This window comes from Ailuropoda melanoleuca, chromosome 8, assembly GCF_002007445.2.
Source record: "Ailuropoda melanoleuca isolate Jingjing chromosome 8, ASM200744v2, whole genome shotgun sequence".
NCBI lineage: Eukaryota > Metazoa > Chordata > Mammalia > Carnivora > Ursidae > Ailuropoda > Ailuropoda melanoleuca.
Window position 1 is genome coordinate 10,900,190 of NC_048225.1, and position 15,858 is coordinate 10,916,047.

The 15,858-nt window shown below is 42.1% G+C and overlaps 1 protein-coding gene across 1 annotated transcript in view; it reads right to left on the bottom strand.

Annotated features, from left to right (window-relative positions):
• The window catches only part of LOC100477251 (NXPE family member 4), a 46,415-nt gene extending 32,369 nt beyond the window's left edge, over positions 1-14,046 (bottom strand). Inside the window, exon 1 of the mRNA XM_019807389.2 lies at positions 13,926-14,046. The gene's annotated coding sequence lies outside the window, so the exon portion shown is untranslated. The remainder of the gene's footprint in view (positions 1-13,925) is intronic.
• Positions 14,047-15,858: the final 1,812 nt, after the last annotated feature.

Genomic DNA, 15,858 nt, shown 5'->3' on the forward strand with positions numbered 1-15,858 from the left:
CCTTATCAAGTTTCCCTAGTACTTAATTATTTCTCTCTCTTCTGTTGCTAAAATCCTCTCTTATCTTTAATCCAAAGTTTTTAATGTTTTTTGTGTTGGTGTGGACCTCCTGGGGTTCATCTTCTTTGCAGCTCTCTGCTTCCTGGGCCCCGATGACTGTTTCTTTGTCAGGTCAGGGAAGTTGTCAACTAGTATTTCTTCAAGTAAGTTTTCTGTCCCTTTCTCAGTCACTTCTTCTTGGGGGACCTTAAAATGCAAATGCTAGTAGGACTGATGTTGCCCCAGAGATCCCTTAACCTGTCATTAATTTTTTATCCTTTTTTCATTTTGCTGTTCGGCTTGGGTGCTTTACCTTGTCTGGACCACTGATAGGCTTTTCTGCATCCTTTAATCTGATAATGATTCCCTCTAGCATTTTTTTCATTCAGTTATTTATTCAACTTGGATTGTTATTTTATATTTTCTATGTTGAAGTTCCCACTGAGTTCATCCACTCTTGTCTTTATGACCAATACTTCGGATTGTTTTGCTAGTAGGTTGCTTGTCTCCGTTTTGTTTAGTTCTTCTGAGGTTTTGTCTTGTTCTTTCATTTGGGACATATTCCTGTGAGTCCCTCCCCCCACCATGAGTTGGACAAAACAGCTGCTTCTTCTAGATTTGACGAAACGGCCTTGTGCAAGAATATCCCCTGCATTGACTGTACCTGGTGGCTTGGCTGGCTGCCTGGGATTGTAGCCAGCACAGGCTGGGAGACCTGGGACACTCTACACTGGGGCTGCCAAGGTGGGATGGCTGGAGCTAACATGGGCATGGCCTGGAGGGTCCAGGGCTCTCCGCACAGAAGGCACTCTGGTGAGACGGCTGAGGTGAAGCAGGCAGGGCCTGGGTAGGTCCTGAGATACTCTATGTAAGGGGCCTCCTGGCAGGGCAGCTGGAGTCAAAGCAAGTACGGAATGGGTGGCACCAGTATGCTCCACTCAGGGGGTGCCTGGCAGAATGGCTGGAGCGCAAGTCAGATTGGTCCAGGTGGTCTAGGGGCACTCTGTGCAGGTAGCCCCCTGATTGGAGAGCTGGAGCTGAGGTGGCTGGGGGCCAGAAGGTCTTGGGGCAGTGTGAACCTGGGGGGCTCTGTGGGACAACTGCAGCTGAAGTAAATACAGGCCTGTGGTGTTCCAAGATCCTCCGCACTCGTGTCGTCTTGGTAAAGTGGCTGGGGCTGTAGTGGCACTGTCCAGGGTGTCCTGCTGCAGGCCGTGCTGGGGCTGCCTTCTGGGGCCTCCTTGGGGATGGCTGAGGCTGGCGTGGGCTAGGGTCTTGGGCTGGCAGAGACGGCAGGCCAGCCAGGGTGCCCATACCCTGCTTCCACCTGTGCTATCAGGATGGAGGAGAAAGTAAGCAATGGCACTTGCCTGCCCCTCCAACCCTGAAGAGCATTCCAGGGCTGGTGTGGACTAGGCAGCTGGTATTCACTGAAGGGACAGACCAGCGAGGGGCAGGCCTGCTAGTATCCGTGCTATCAAAGTGGGGGGGGGGAGGCATGTAAACAGTGGTGCTTACCATCACTTCCTACCCTTCCACCACTGGGTGGAGGGTTTATTCTTTCATATTCTAGTCGCACGTTTAAACCACAGCTTTTTCTGTGCCCAGGGCAGAGGAATCTGCTCCTGGTCCCTCAGTACTCTCTCTCTTCACTGCAGCTTGCAGCACTGGGGAGTGGGCTTCCACTGTTATCCTGTCTTCATCTCTCCTGGTTGTTCTCTACGTGGTCCCTCCTTCATTCATTGGGCACAGGCTGTTCAGTCAGCCCTCAGCTCTTCTTCAGGAATAACTGCTCTGTGTATAAGTGTAGATTAAGTGTGTTCATGGAGGAGGTAAATTCGGGGTCTTGCGATGTTGCCATCTTGGACTCTATTAAAATTTTTAATTTCAATGCAACAGAAAATAATCTAAAGCAAAGTAAAAATGGAAGGCATAAACGATGTGTCCAATCAATAAAGTCAAAGAATTGTTTCCTGAAGCTCACAGAGAATGTTTTCCAAAGCAGAGAAGTAGACAATTGAACAGAGCAACAGGAAAAAGTCATGAATAGTCATGAATAGTCAATTCAAGTATTCATAAGATGATACTTGAACGGTTAATAAATGTGAAAAGATGCTCAACATTATTACTCATCAAGTATGTGAAACCTGAAATCACAGTGACAGACATGTCACACTCATCATATAGATCAAGTTTAGAACTATAAAAATTATAATCTGGGAGCAAATATTTGACTTAAAGGAGCATTTATACAGTGCTGACATAAGTGACAAATTTAGGAGAACAATTTGGGAACTTCTAGTAAAATTTCATTTGTGCATAAACTTTGACCCAGTGTTTATATCTATTGGTTAGTATTTCAGAGCAAAATCTTTCAATTTGCTAGGTTAAATGAAGATATCCTATGATCTGCAAATAATGACATTTGTGTCTTTTCAAGCTCTTATATTTTTAAATTTCTTTCACCTTTTTGCTCTGGCCTGGGATAGCAGTGGTCATCCTTATGGTTTCCATATGTTAAAAGAACTATTTCTAAATTTTCACTGTTAAGTAAAATGACTGCTGTAGAATTTTGGCAGATAGTTTTTTTGAAAAGATAAATGCTCTTTTTCTGTTTCTAGCTTTTTGAGAGTTTTTATCATAAATAAACATAAATACCCTTATCAAATAGTTTTGTGCATCTATGAAAATAAGCATTAATTTTTCTTAAATTCCTTAATGGGAGTTCAGCGAATTACATTGAGAGGTGTTTTTTGTTTTGTTTAAGATCCTGAGACAAACTATATTTGGTCCCAAGGTCAAGATTACTTCACCTTATAAGGGGAATTGATAAATTTTTCTTAAAACCTGAATTATAAAAGTGAACTCTTATTAAGTAATAAAGTTACTATTAATTTCAATAGGAAGATAAATATTTTTTAGCATCAAAATAACACCCATTTTTACTATAATGTGGCTGAATACTATTAAAATACACAATTCCTTCAATAGTTAAAATCCATTTGAGAATACAACCTGCCAAGGCATTTTCTCTATATTAATTATATAATAATTTTTATCTTCTCTCATTAAGGACTTCTCTTTTTACACTATTATGCATCTCACCCTTAGGAATAGGCCCACAAAGAGGTGTTATCCGTGATTCTCCACGTTCATGCAATTCAACCTTCAAGGGGAAAGAAGAAAATCCAGGAAGAAAAGCCAGAGCAAAAGAACTTGGTGGAAGCAACAAGGCAAATTATACCACACTCTCTGCAAACGTTGACAAATAAGAGGCATTGGGTCTGAGATTAGGATTCTGTAAGCCAGCACATGAACCCGGAAAGGCCCCAACAGCACACCTGGAAAGGTGACTGCAGAGAGGGTCTAACCCCACAGAGCCCACCTGCTGGCAGGGTGCCCTAAATTGAAAATAACCCTTATAAAACCAACATGAGGCCATATATGGGGTTTTATTTAATATACCTAATCACGATGGAGTCTGATACCCTGAATGGTTACTTACCACTGGTATAGTTATTTTTATTTATCTTACACCCTGATAGATTTGGCAAACTAATGTTTTACTTAGGATTTCCATATGTATGTTCCTAAGTTAAATAAGCCAGTAATTGTCTTTTATTGTACTGTCTTTATCAGCTTTGATATAAGGTTTCCTAGCATAAATTGCAGACTTTTCCTTTGTTTTCTGAAACAACTTGGATAAGATAGGATAATCTCTTCCATAAAAGTCTGACAACTGTCACTTGCAAAACCATCTAAATCTAGTGCTTGCTTAGAAGAAAGTCTTTATCTTTTTATTTTCTTAATGCTACTGCTCTTTTTAAGTTTTCCATTTCTCCTTAAGCTAACTTTGGAATTTTATGTTTTTCCAGAAATGTATCTTTTCTTTTAGTTCCCAAATTTGTTGGTTAATTAGTTTATAACATCTACTCTTACTCTATATTTTGTTCATCAAGACTCAATTTTTAAGACTTATCTTTCTTCTTAGCCTTTAAAAAAAACCCCTTATTTTAGTTTTGCTAATACTCTCTATGGCATAGTAAAAAATATATTTGGCTTCTCTCCCTGGTTCCTGACACAGAGCTCCTAAAACTTTCAGTTTCTTGAGTGATAAGAGTGTTTTTATTCATAATGAGCCCCTTTAGACCATAGCTGAGCTTATGAGGTGACTCAAGGTGGGGCCCAGGCCGTATATGGCCTCAGGATAGGGTCTAATCATCAGAAAGCCCAAACATGTGATTTTAGAGTGGGGGCTTACAGTCCTCCTGGGGGAGGGAAAAGGGCTGGAGACTGAGTTATAAAAACTCTTGAACAGTATTTAGAGAGCTTCTGGGCTCGTGAACACATTAGTGTGCTGGGAGGGTGGTACACCCAGAGACGGCATGCAAACTCTGAACTTCCTTCTCATGTTGTGTCCTGTGCGTTTCTACCATTTGGCTGTTCCTTAGTTGTATCCTTTATAATAAACAGGTAATAGTAAGTAAAGTGCTTTCCTGCATTCTGTGAGTCATTCTAGTGAATAATCAAACCTGAGGAGGGGGTTTTAGGAACCCCCAAATGTATACTGGTTGGTCAGAAGTACAGGTGGTCTCTGAGACTTGCATGTGATATGGGGGCTGTCTTGTGGGACTAAACACTTAACTTTTGGGGTCTGTGCTAACTCTGGAAAATTAGTGACAGAACTGAATTGTTAGACAGCTAGCTGGTATTGGAGAATAGATTGGTATGTGGGTAACAACATATTGGGTGTGAGAATAAAACCCTACACTCACTCACTCACTATTACTTTTTGGTTTGTTTGTTTGTTTACTTATTTATTTATCTATCTGACTTGCTCATTGGGACTGTCTCCTCTGGTTTCTTAAACTCAAGAGTTATCTAATTAAAACTTTTTCCTTTTAAATGTATTCAAGGAAAATTTCCTTCTAAGTTTTGTTTAGATGTGTTACAAATTCTGACATGAACTTTGTTATCATCTAAACTATGTTAATATCATCCTTACCAGAGCAAGGCAGAATGCATTCTAAGACCAGGAAGAAGTCTAGAATGTCTGTTCTTACTAACATTATACTTGAGACTTTGGCACAAGGCTGAGAGAGAGTCCTTCCAAGAAATGCAAGGCCTGCTGAAGCTGTGGGAAGGGTCGGAAAGCTGAGCCACATGACTTGGAGGCAGTCCAAGCCTTCACTTTTGCAGTGGCCTGCCAAAGTGAGGGGGCTGGTGAGACAGGGGAAGACAGAGAGAAATGCCTCCAAAGCACTTCAGGCTGCACTGATCTAGTGCCTGCAGAGCTCTCCAACGGTTAGAGACAAGGCCCCTGGATGTTGAGGATTCTATTAAGGTGCAGTAATCAGAGAGTGACACTGGCGAGCAAATAGAAATCCCCAGACAGCCAAAGCAGCTAGCATCACGAACTGGAAATTTGGTGTCTGGTCTCTGAAGCATGAAGGGATCTGTGGGGTCTTGTGCATGATTAGATCCAAGCTGTATTCGGGAGAAAGCTCTGATCTTGCCCTCAAATATTTTAAAACCAGTGTTGAACTGACTCAAGGTTAAGATGTAACAAAGCCCAGACACAGCTCAACTATAGACTAAATTGACTCAATCCTGCATTGGGGTAACTTGACAGAAGGAGAGCGTGCCCTTTTTAGGGAGGGGGTAAATATTATTTACTTCAATATCTAATATTTGTTAATACAAAATATCTGACACAGAGTCAAAAACTACAAGTCACATAAGGAAGACTCAAAGTCTGTTTGTTGGAATCAGTAGACAGATATTTTAATATAACCATGACAAATACGTTAAAAAATCTAGTGGAAAAAATTGGACAACATGAATAGATACAGAAATTTCAGCAGAGAGATAAAAATTACTAAAGAGAATCAATTATTTTGATGGAACTTAGATGAAAATGTTAAAAATGAAAAAATTGCAGACATGAAAATTTTATTGGAATTATAGCAGACTGGACTCAGAAGAAGAACATCAAACTTGAAGACAAGCCAATAGCAATTACACAAAATAAACAACCAAAATAAAAAAGCAAAAACTCCAAGAGAATATCTAAGATCTGTGGGACAATATCAACTTGTCTAGTATACAAGTAATTAGAGGCCTAAAAAAAGAAAAGGGATAATGGGGCAGTAAATATATCTGGAGAAATTATGACTGAGAATGTTCTAAAACTGATAAAGGACTTCAACTCACAGATCTAAGAAGCTCGATGAACCCCCAAAACAACAAAACAAAGACTTCCTCAACCAGGCATATCAGAGTCAAACTGTTGAGAAATGAAGATGAGAAATCGTTTCACAGCCCAAGGAAAAGACACATGACATACAAAGTGTATTAGTCAGGGTTCTCCTAAGAAATGCAACCTAAAATATGTATGTATGTATTACATATTGTGAGTTTGTAGCAGAAATAGAAATAAAACTATATGATCACAGGGGCATAAGGTAGCAAGGAGTAAATAGAATTATCCTGCTGAATAGTTCCTGTATTAATCATGAAGCAGTACGTTACTAGAAAACAGACTGTGATAAGTTAAAGATTTACTTTATAAACTCTAGAGCAGGGGTGAGTGATTTATTTTTCAATAAAAGGCCAGATGGTACATAATCAAGGCTTTGCAGGCCTGAGTGTCTCTGTCATAAGTATTCGATTCTGCTGTTGTACTACAATGTGGAAATAACCATAGACCATATGTAGACATATGCTGGGCTGTGTTCCAATAAAATTTTATTTGGAAAAACAAGCTGTGGGCCATTTTTTGCCCTATGGACCATAGTTGCTATAGTTGAGTGATCACCAATAATAAAACAAAGAGCTATAATTCAAAATTCAATGAGCCACACATGTATTTGTGAGTGAGTGTTCATAGCATCATTATTCACATAACTCCAAATTGGAGGAAACTGGAATGTCTGCTAACTGGAGAATGTGGCATATGTATGTAACGAAATAGTATTGAGCCATAAAAAGGCATGAACTACTTACATATACGAGGGTCTGGGTGAACCTCAAAGCTACTGTGCTCAGTGAAGGAAGGCAGGCACAGGAGACTACCGTACTGCATGACTCCACTTGCCGGATGAAAAAATTCGAACTGTCTAGAAAAGGCAAAGCTATAGAGACAGAAACTACCACAGTGTTTGCTTGGCCGGGGATGAGGAGGAGACAGGAAGGGGGATTAACAGCAAATGGGCATGAAGGGTCGTCTTGGGGTGATGAAGATGTTCTAAAACTGATTTATGGTAATTGTTGTACATGGCCACGAAACAAAAGTCGGTTGAAATGGAGGAGGTCTGAGGGCAGGAAGGCAGCTAGGAGGAAATAATTATAGGATCGTAAAAGAGGGACAGATCCAGGGGCCGTTTTTGACTGCACACTGCAGTCTTTTTGCCTTTGGGATAATGTTTACCAACCATTTTCTATGTTTTAAACATACTCCTCAGGGTTATGACACTCCTCTCAGTTACAGCAAATCACTAAGACAGGGTTTCTAGGAGTGGTGGGTGATAAATGCAGTTTGAAAGAGGGTTCAACTGTACACTTGGAATGGGTAGATTATACAATATGTGAAATACGCCTCAATAAAGTAATCTTTTAATAGGTCAATAAAGACTTCTGTTTCTTCAGAATGTAACAAGTTGCAAAAAACACACCCTTGGGGCGCCTGGGTGGCACAGCGGTTAAGCATCTGCCTTCGGCTCAGGGCGTGATCCCAGTGTTATGGGATCAAGCCCCACATCAGGCTCCTCCGCTGGGAACCTGCTTCTTCCTCTCCCACTCCCCCTGCTTGTGTTCCCTCTCTCGCTGGCTGTCTCTGTCTCTGTCAAATAAATAAATAAAATCTTTAAAAAAAACACACACACACACACTCTTATTCTAACAATCAGGAAAAAACCCAGACAATACCCCAAAGTGTAACTTCCTTGAGTAGAGAGCTCAAGTAGCAAGACATTCAAATGATCTGAAAAACAAATAATCCAATTAAAAAATGGGCAGACGAGCAGCAGCTGCGTGGCTCAGTCAGTTGAACATCCCACTCTTGGTTTTGGCCCAGTTCATGGTCTCATGGGTGGTGGGATCCACCCCGCATCTGGCTCCGCACTCAGTGGGGAGTCTGCTTGAAGATTCTCTCCCTCTGCCCCTTTCCCTACTCACGTGCGCGCACACACACAATCTCTAAAATAAATAAATTAATCTTTTAAAAAAAGGCGGCAGGTGACTTGAATACAAGACATACAGTTGGCCAACAGACACTTGAAAAAGTGCTTAACATCACTCATCATCAGGGAAAGTCATGTCAAAACCACAGTGAGATATCGCCTCACACGTGTCAGAATGGCTAGAATCAAAAAGACAAAAAATAACAAGTGTTGGAGAGGATGTGGAAAAAAAGGAACCCTCATACTGTTGGTGGGAATAAGAACTTGTATAGCCACTGTGGAGAACAGTACGAAAGTTCTTCAAAGCATTACAAATAGAAATACCAGGACGCCTAGGTGGCTCAGTTGGTTAAGCAGCCAATTCTTGATTTCAGCTCAGGTCATAATATCAGTGTCCTAGGACTGAGCCCCATGTTGGGCTCTGTGCTCAGCGGGGAGTCTGCTTGAGGATTCCCTCTCTTCCTCTCCCTCTGTCCCTCTTCCTACTTTCTCTCTCTAAAATAAATAAATCTTAAAAATAGAAATACCATATGATCTAGTAACTGCACTACTGGGTATTTACCCGAAGAAAACAAAATCACTAATTCAAAAAGATATATGCATCCCTATGATTACTGTAGTATTATTTACAATAGCCAAGTTGTGGAAGCAGCCCAAGTGTCCACAGATAGACAAACGGATACGGAAGATGTGATTATATACATGTGCATGTATGGAATGGAATATGAAGCAGTCTTTAAAAAGAATAAGATCATGCCATCTCTGACAACATAGATGGACCTAGAAGGTATTATGCTGAGTGAAGTAAGTCAGACTGAGAAAGACAAATAGCATATGATTTTGCTCATGTGGTATCTAAAAAATAAATAAATAAACACAAAGGTGGAATCAGATCTATAAATACAAAGAACTGATGGTTGCCGGAGAGAAGAGGCCTCAGGAGATGGGCAACAGAGGAGGAGGGGAGAGGGAGACAGAAGCTTCCAGTTACCAAATGAATAAGTCATGGGAATAAAAGGCACTGCATAGGGAGTAGAGTCGACGGCACTGTAATAGCCTTGGTGACAGATGGCAGCTCCACTTGGGCTGAGCACAGCGTAAGGTACACAGTGTAGGAGAGGCTGAATCGCTATGTCGTACACCTGAAATGAATGTAACACCGTGTCAACCACATTCAAGCTAAAAAAAAAAAAGTCTAAAAACAAGAAGAGGGACAAGCCCTTCAAGAAGAGATGAGATATACAAACCATTTTATCTTTGATGGAACACAGGTAAAAGAGAAGAGAGTGATAGGAAAAGGAAAGAAGAAAGTTGTTCAAGGTCAAGCATGGGCTAGTGTGTTCATCTGAAACAGAGAGGCATCCCGGAATGGGTAGGCCACAGTCACCCATCAGCTCTTCCTCATGGCTCCGCACTGGTGCGCAGGGGGAAGGCTGGGGTCTGGGCAGCAGACCGAGAAGGTACCACTGTTTGGTGCAGGCGTGAAGGGAGTGACTGGCAGCTGCTAAGGGAGGAGTATACAGCCTTGCAGACTTCTCTTCCAGCCCTTAAGCAAAAGCCTTAAACTGCCTGAGGAAAGGCTGCAAACCTTATAGCTCCCAGAGCTCAGGTAAAACTCCGCTGCTGAGAAAGGAAAATTAGAAATACAGCATCTGCCTTGGGGGACAGATAGGTAGCTTTCTTGTTCCCAGGACACAAGCAAACACCCATTGCTGCCGAGAGAGGGAGGCGCAAGAATAAACGCTCCACTCCTAGGGAAGGGGCAGAGCGCCGTATGGACCCCGGATCTACACTGATAGCAAGTGAGGGTCGGCTACCAAGGTGAGCAGGGCAGGAAACTCCCACCCAAGACCAGCCCGGATCCAAGCCAGAGCGCGGCTGCCCCAGGGAGGAGAAGCAGGAACGCAGGAGCGCTCGCTCAAGGACTCCGGCACGGGGGGGCTTGCCGAAGACTGGGGCTGAACCCGGAAAACAGAGAATCTCTCCTGCCTCCACTCCAGGCCTGATACCCAGGAACAAAGCCACAACGGCAGCCCGCACCGGGGTGCGGGGCCTGGGGGACGGACACCATGGTGACATTGGCTTCAGAGATGGCTGAGAGCACAGGCTGCAGCAGGAACGCTGAGGAAACACCCTCCTACCCCTCAGCTCCTGCCCTAAGCAGAGGGCAGCAAAGAATTTGAAGCCTGTGGTATGTTGAAGGTGCTAACACCGCCAAGAAAAAGTTATTAGGGTGTTGCTAGGATAGTAAACACCGCGCCATCTTTCTTTATGCCAGGTTGAAGTCGAACTTGAAACCGTATGGGAACCTCAAAAGGACCTGTTACCCAACTGAAAAAGCTATTCACTTTTTCTAACACACAAACAGTATTTCAAATTGTCCTTTTGTTTACTGCCTGTAGTGTTTTACACTGTGGGGCAATGCACCTCACTAAGATTCAAGATGGGAGCGGGATCATCAGTGAGAAAAGGGTCATTGAAAGGGGACTCTGACATGTCACTTGGGTTGGTAGGCAGATCTCATTTATGAAAGAATATTTATGGAAGTTAAATGTTTGGAGTGGATGATTTTCTACAGCCTTTTATTCCTTCCCACCCTTTGGAAAGGCTTGAAGTCACCAGGGCCACCTGTACCCAAGCTTGAAACTATCTATATGATTTATTTGTAGGAATAACAGCGTGGTTTCAAGAGTCAGACTGCTCCACTTGCAGGCTGTGGGACCTTGAACAGGTGCATTAAGCTTCCAGTGTCTCAATTTTCTCTATTGTAAAATGAGGATTGTGATGGAATTTATCTTACAGGGTTGGTGTGAGGATGCAAAGAGATGGCCCATGTAAAATGCATAATACAGTGAGTGCCGCTCAGTGTATGTTAGCTAGGACAATCATTCCATCAGGAGGTAATAAAGTCCTTGAATCGCTCTTGAAGTTAGAATGAAAAGAAGGAGATATAAGTGAAGGATATCGCAGAGACTGAATCGACTTGTTGACTCATTGAATATGAAGGATGAGAAAGAGGGCAGGATGGAAAATGGCTTTGCATTTTGAGATCCCCAAGGGTTGGCAGAATGGTGGTGCCCTTTGTACACGGAAAGCATGCATCCGGTCTGTAAAAGGTGGCCCATTTGGTTCCAGCCCATTCCATTTGGGATTGCAAGCCAACTCACTACTTTTCGACTGAAGCCAGAAATCCAGATAATTAGGTGAAATCTCTTGAATTTTTTATATTCTTAAAAATCTGGAGCAAATAAAACGTGACTGTGAGTTGCAAATTTGCAAACTCTGTGTAGGGTCTTAGAGGTTCCACTGCTGTGGAACTCATCATCACATGTCCCATAGTGCCTTGCACGTTTTTAAGAGTTCTCATCAAATATTGGTTGGATAAATGCATTTTTGATAAAAAGGATTTTCCATAAAGCATAAATCTCAATACTTCCTGATTTTATAAGTTTCGAATTTATTGAAGTGTTTGGAGAAAGGAATTTTAAAACCTAACTTTGTTTGATATTTAACAATTTAAGATTAGAGATGCAAAGGAAACAAACATTACAAACATATTATGTAGGCTGAACCCCCAGGCAGAATTGTTCAAGGAAGTGGTAATCTTTTAGGTCAGTATACGCTTTTATTTTTTCAGTAAGCTCAACAATCTTGTTATACAGGCAGTAAACCATCTAATTTTCCTCTTAATTCCTCTTCTGATGCCACTTTTTTTTTTCTGACCCAGAAGACAGCTTTAAAAACATTTTACCCTTTGCTGCTTGTACACCGTATTGTATTCTCTTTTCTTGTTAGGACTGCCTTTACCCTGCTTTCTCCCCCACCTGCGTCGGGAAAGCTTTCTTAAATATGGGTGGCATCTACGTTTGTGGGCTAGAGAGGAGCTCACCACAAAGTCTGAGTTCTAGTTTCCAGGAGACAGAGACATCCCTGGAAGGAGCGCGTGCAAGGCCGAGAGAGGAGCAGGTACAAAGCATAGAGGTAGCAAAATCAAGTTGTTTTTTTTTTTTAAGATTTTTTAATTTCTTTATTCGACAGAGATAGAGACAGCCAGCGAGAGAGGGAACACAAGCAGGGGGAGTGGGAGAGGAAGAAGCAGGCTCATAGCGGAGGAGCCTGATGTGGGGCTCGGTCCCATAATGCCGGGATCACGCCCTGAGCCGAAGGCAGACGCTTAACCGCTGTGCCACCCAGGCGCCCCAAGTTATGTTTTGGGAATGATTGTGGTCCAGGGTAGCTACGGAACATGTGAGGAGGCAGGAGACGAAGCTGGAAAGTTGGTTTTCACGATACAATCTACAGTTAGTTTGGCCTCTAAGACTTCATCCCTGAGCAGTTCCAGACTGAAATGCCTCCCTCCCACAGAGACAAAGACATGCCCAAAGCCCTTTGGATGAAAGAGATTAAGGTTTAAATACCTGCCTGGCAACATACAAGCTACTTGACCTTAGGAAAGTTATTTAAAAATCTTTGGACCCCAGTTTCCTCATCTGTAAGAAGGGAATCAAGCATGTTTATCTCAAAGAGGTGTTGTGAGGACTTAATTACATGAAAGTGTTTTTAATATACTTAACACAATACTCTGCATCTAGAAAGTTCTCAGTAAAGGGTAACTAGTAGTAATGATGGTTGTGTTCCAAAATACAAAATTACTTTCAGTTCTCCGAATGTACAACACTCATCCTCAACTGCATATTTTTATAGATGCTATGACCTCCACCTGGAGTCTCTCTAAAGCCCTTCTCTGACTTTCCTCCCCCTACCTCTGATTGCTTTTTTGTTTTAAATATTAATTCCAGTATAGTCAACATACAGTGTTATATTCACCTCGGATTGTTTTTGGTGGTTCTCTGCTTCAGCGCAGAGACAGTTTAATTCAGGGTCCCCTCAGGGGATCCACAGAGAGGAATCAAAGGAGGGAGTGAACTTAGATGGAAAAAAGATTACATTTTATTTTCATTAATGTCTCGCTAAAATTCAGCATTAAAAAATTTTGGATAATAAAGCGCCATAGTATTAGCGATGATTAGAAATCACAAATATTTCGTATCACTTCGCAGGTGTTGCAGATATCATGAAGCAGCATTACTACTCTTTGAAATTGTAGTTATTAGACCTAACAGTAGATTTTTTTTTAAAGATTTTATTTATTTATTCAACAGAGATAGAGACAGCCAGCGAGAGAGGGAACACAAGCAGGGGGAGTGGGAGAGGAAGAAGCAGGCTTCCAGCAGAGGAGCCTGATGTGGGGCTCAATCCCAGAACGCCAGGATCACGCCCTGAGCCGAAGGCAGATGCTTAACCGCTGTGCCACCCAGGTGCCCCTAACAGTAGATGTTTTTATTTAATGTGGTAAGTAGAAGGGCATGTAGGTCTACATCAGATTTCAAAATACTTTGAAAAATGTAATTCGATATCATCGGCTTTCTTTGAAGTCCTATATATTTTAACTAATGCATTTAATAACAGAAAAGGCTCAGAGATCATGAAAGAGTTCTATGGCACATAAAGACAAAAAGAAAGATTAAGAATCTCTGTCCTAGCACTTACTATAGTATACTGTCCACTAATTTAGATAAATATACTGTTTTCAGTCAGAAATTAGTGTACAGTCTCAAATTGACATTCTGAGCAAAACTTCTCTTAGTCTCATTTAATGCCATCCTCTTCCTTCATCAAAAGGGAAGAAAGCACACAATTACTTACTTTTAGCTGTAGACAGTGTCCAATCAGCTCACTGAGCATGGGTTTGCTTTAAATTTGGGTCTCCTGGGGCTCCTGAGTGGCTCAGTGTCCAACTCTTGGTTTCAGCTTGGATCATGATCTCAGGGTCATGGGATTAAGCCCCGCCTCAGCTCTGTGCTCAGCTGGGGAGTCGGCTTGGGATCCTCTCCCTCCCTTCACCTCTGCCCCTTCTCCCTCTCTCTCTCTCTCTCCCTCTAAATAAATAAATAAATTTAATAAAAAAAAAAGGGTTTTCTTCTCTGGTTCAAGGGTCTTGTCTCCCTAAAACAGTTTTATGTCCTTTAACATAAACTCCAGAGGACTTCTAACTTCAGCCTAGGATGTATTTAGCCAGAGGGAACATTATTACTCCCACAGGAACAAGAAAATTCCATGATCTACAAAATGCTAACTGTTGCTTAACTTACCAGAAACTGGGGCCACAGACCAACCATCTAACTTAAAATCTAATGAGAGACTATTTCCAAGGACAAAAGGGACATAAACACTGTCTTTTGAGGGAACAATGAGTAACAAGAATTCAGTCACATTAAAAAAAAATGAATTGCTAAAGACTGAGTGTGGGCTGAGTGTGTGAGAGTACAGAACTCTTAGGAGTGAAGACATAGGGAACATTTGTACTTACTGACGGCTCTTTTCCTTGGGTCTCCACCAAGCACTCAGGAGGAAGACTGGGGTCAGTGCAGAAGATTGGACAAAGCCTGCTCAGTGGGGGCAGGCCTGGAGGAGAGAGAAGTTCCTTGATGGGAAAGATGTAAAGTCTCCCTTGCATCCTCCTTCACTAAGAACTAAGGCCTTATGCCCCTGGGAAAGGACCATGAACCTAGCCTTTCTAGAGCACATATGAAGGCAGACTGTGGCTGGGGAAATGGTGGAGAAATAAAACTGTGTGCTCCTGGGGGTGGGGGTGGGGCAGGAAACTGACCTTGACCTAGACCATTAGAGATTTTCTAATGCTGCAGGGAGGGAGGCAGGATCATGGAGAAAGCCACTCCAACCCCCATCCAGCCTAGGGACACAAAGCGTGCCTAAGACTGAGGCTGAGTCAGAACACCAGAGAATCCCACTCCTTCTCGCCAGCAGGGTAGATAGCACCAAGGGAAAAGCAACAACAATCAACCATGAAAGAAGGAGCAAGGGCTTGGAGAAAGCCTCCTTGTAAGACATAGGGAAGGATAACACTAAGAATGAAATAGGAACCCTGAGAAAAACCCTTTCTTGAAATGATACCCACCCTAAATACCAGTAGGTCCAGAGAATTTTGAAGCTGATGGTGAACCCAAGGTCACCATAGCAAGAACAAAAACCCAAACCCAGCTCAACTCCTGACTAGGCTAAGTGAATCCCCCTTCCCCAACACACACACTAATGGCCTAGGAAAAGGGGTATAAGTTTTCTGTGCATAAATACTATTTATTTCAGTGTATACGGTTCTCAACTTTATGTTTGGCAATAAATAAAAAAATTATGAAAAATGCAAAATGAACAAGGAAAAATAATCCACAGGAAAGAGCAAGGCAAACAATAGAATCAGTCTTAGAGATGACCCGGATACTGGAATTATCAGACAAGGACAGTCACAGAGGTGAACTATGTCTCTGGTAGCTGTGATGGTTAATTTTAAGTGTCAACTTGACTGGGCTAAAAAATGCCCAAATAGCTGGTAAAATATTATTTTGGGGAATATCTAGAAGAGTGTTTCCAGAAGAGATTAATTATTCCAAGTAGACTGAGTAAAGAGCACCCTTGCCATCAGCCCTCACCAGTGTAGACATCATCTTATCCACTGAGGCCAGAAGAAAATACAAAGGTGGAGGTAGGGTCAATTTGGTCTCACTGCTTACACTGAGACACCTATCTTTTCTTGCCCCCACATGTGTTTCCAATTCTCAAG